This window comes from Globicephala melas, chromosome 14 (assembly GCF_963455315.2).
Source record: "Globicephala melas chromosome 14, mGloMel1.2, whole genome shotgun sequence".
NCBI classification, from domain to species: Eukaryota; Metazoa; Chordata; class Mammalia; order Artiodactyla; family Delphinidae; genus Globicephala; species Globicephala melas.
The window spans coordinates 19315683-19318748 of NC_083327.1; the positions used below are offsets into that span (position 1 = coordinate 19315683).

Below are 3066 nucleotides of genomic sequence, written 5' to 3' on the forward strand. Positions count from 1 at the left end.
ACACTTCCAGCAGCCTTGTACATGCACTGTACAAACCCTTTTGGTTGCAGGTCTCCCTTGCTTTGCTTCTCTTGAAGCAAAGAGACATGAACATTTAAGGTGGGAGGCTGCCAGTGTACACAGGAGCTGTCTGCTGCAGCTGCAGGTGAACTCAGGGATGGGGCTCAATAAAAATCTAGATGGTATTGAATGAATGGAAAAAAATATTGCATAAACACTGCCTATATCTTAATGTAAAGTCACCCATCTAGAAAAGTTACACCATATTTTTTTTTATCCACTATTCTATTTAACCCATTTAACATATAATGTTCTAAGACCCAATTCTGGAGTGTTCTAGAATAGAGATCACGGGTATTTTACTCTCCGATTCTGTTTAGGAGATTGTCGAAGCCCCTGGGTTTTGTAAAAGATGAAGAGGAATGTGGGAGCTGGTGGCTACCAGGAACTTTTCTCAATCATCTTTTGAATATGCTTTATGAATGTACAGTGACTTGTCCAGACCCAAACAGCAAGTCAGCTCTCAGACTGGAAAAACAACTTGGCATTTCTCAAGTTTACCGAAAGCCCAATCAAGTGAGACAAGTAATTAACCACTCACACAACCCACATCCTTGACTCTCCACCTCACTAACTATTCCGTTCATGCTTCCATCACATTTTCTTTCCTCCTACAAATACTGTGACTTTATGTTTCCACAGAGCTGCTGCTCCAGGAAGACCACAATTCCAGGATTCTACATAGCTTCTCTTTATCCCTCACTGTTTCCCCCGAACACTGTGGGTGGTAATAGTAGAAGCCCATAATTTTGGTGCCAACATGTAATATTTTTAATCAGGCTACACAATTCACACAGGAATTTCTTGGGGGAATGTCAGCTTTTACATCTTACATTTTTCTACATTAATAATGATCAGATTAGCTTAAAATCGACTAATAAATAAATGTAAAAGCAGTAATAAAACTCAGAGTTGCTTATCAATTTTTATTAACTCCAGTCCTCTTGTTTTGTAATAGCTCTAATTTGACACCTTAAACTAAAGCAAAGATTCTCAGATCAAGCTCAGAGTCTTCAAAGATTCAGGAACATTTGACCAGAGTTTAGCACAAACCACTGCTCAGAATGAGGGCTTAAATAAACATAAGCAACTCTGGGAAATTGTGTACACTCTCAAAACTGATTCTAAACCAAACTAAAGATGACCATCTTTAAGAGCTATTATTCTGGGGCAAAACAAAAATGTGAAAAGTTTCCTCAGGATTAAACTTTTAAATTATTCCTGTTCGAACTGTTTCTTTTTTATTGTTTTTTAACTTTATTATGGTGCTAAGCTAAGAGGAGATCATTTTATTTGGGTAAGCTGGAATCTCCTACCAGTTTTATTCACAAATATAAAACTGCCTAATGAATGCCAAATATTCTCATCACCCATGTTTTACAACTACCTTCAAAGAACAGAATTTTCAAAATCACATGAAAACCAGGAAGCCTCAAGCAAAGAGCTTACTAACTGCACCTCTTCCTTAGCTACATTTTTAAGAAACAGAAGAGGAAGGAGACCCGAGAACACGAAAGGGAAGAACAAAAACAAAAGACCTGTGTACATGCCAGGTGCAGACTCGGGAAGGTCTGGGCACAATGAAAGCAGAAGTGTAGTGCTGGCTTTAGCAGCACATAGACTAAAATCGGAACAATACAGAGAAAATTAGCATGGCCCCTGCCCAAGGATGGCACACAAATTCCTGAAGCGTTCCACATCTTTAAAACAAACTTATGGCTGCTGAAAGGGAAAGTGGGGACGGAGGAGGGATAAATTAAGATATTGGGATTAACATGTACACACTACTATATATAAAGTAGATAACCAACAAGGACCTACAGGGAACTATACTCAATATTTTGTAATAACTTATAAGGGAGGGACTTGCCTGGCAGTCCAGTGGTTAAGACTTTGCCTTCCAATGCAGAGGGTACAGATTCGATCCCTGGTCAGGGAGTTACGATCCCACATGCCTCACAGCCAAAACACCAAAACATAAAACAGAAGCAGTATTGTAACAAATTTTAAAAAGACTTTAATAATGGTCCACATCAAAAAAAAAAAAACCTTGGGATTTCCCTGGTGGGGCAGTGGTTAAGAATCACCTGCCAAGCCAGGGGACACGGGTTCGATCCCTGGTCCAGGAAGATCCCACATGCCGCAGAGCAACTAAGCCCGTGCACCACAACTACCGAGCCTGTGCTCTAGAGCCCGCGTGCTGCAACTACTGAGCCCACGTGCCGCAACTACTGAAGCCCATGAGCCTAGAGCCCGTGCTCCGCAACAAGAGAAGCCACCGCAATGAGAAGCCCGCGCACCGCTACGAAGAGTAGCCCCCGCTCGCCACAACTAGAGAAAGCCCGCGTGCAGCAACGAAGACCCAACGTAGCCAAAAATAAAAATCTTAAAAAAATTAAAACCTATAAGGGAAAAGAATCTGAAAAACTATATATACGTATATATATATATGAATCACTGTGCTGTACACTGTGTTGTGAAACTAACATAACATTGTAAATCACCTATACTTCAATAAAAATAAAATTTTAAAAAGCCGAAGTGTGGAATGACCCCCAGCAACCACGAGGATCTTGGGAAGTGCTTAAAAATACGAGTGGTGGCCACGAACAAGAGATGTGTTCACAGCTCCTGTGGAGGAAAAAATAGCAAACATTACACTGAATAGACTCAGACACTTTGACAGGCAGATTTCTACCTTGTGGGCTCTTTCTCTGTTTCCTCCTTACTGTACCAACCCCAGGACTGCCCATTTAGAAAGCAATCCTTCAACCACCCATAAGTATGTATTGACTCTTTTCAAGAGACCATGCTAGGTATTTTGGGAGGTGAAGAAGTAGAAGGTTCTGTCCTTGCTCTCAGAGTGGTACAGCCTAGCTGGGGACTGGGTTGATAACATTCAGAAAGAAACAATGAGCACCTCCAAGCAATCCCACGCTGCTGGATTCCAGACTCAACATGGCCTGGAGTGGAGGGGAGGAGTCTGGGGGAAGACTGACTGCCCCT

At 41.5% G+C, this 3066-nt stretch overlaps 1 non-coding gene across 1 annotated transcript; it reads left to right on the top strand.

Moving 5' to 3' along the window:
* Positions 1 to 1657: 1657 nt before the first annotated feature.
* Positions 1658 to 1764, top strand: LOC115854874 (U6 spliceosomal RNA). The gene has a single exon (XR_004040152.1). It is a non-coding gene; the product is annotated as a U6 spliceosomal RNA (small nuclear RNA).
* The last annotated feature ends 1302 nt before the right edge of the window (positions 1765 to 3066 follow it).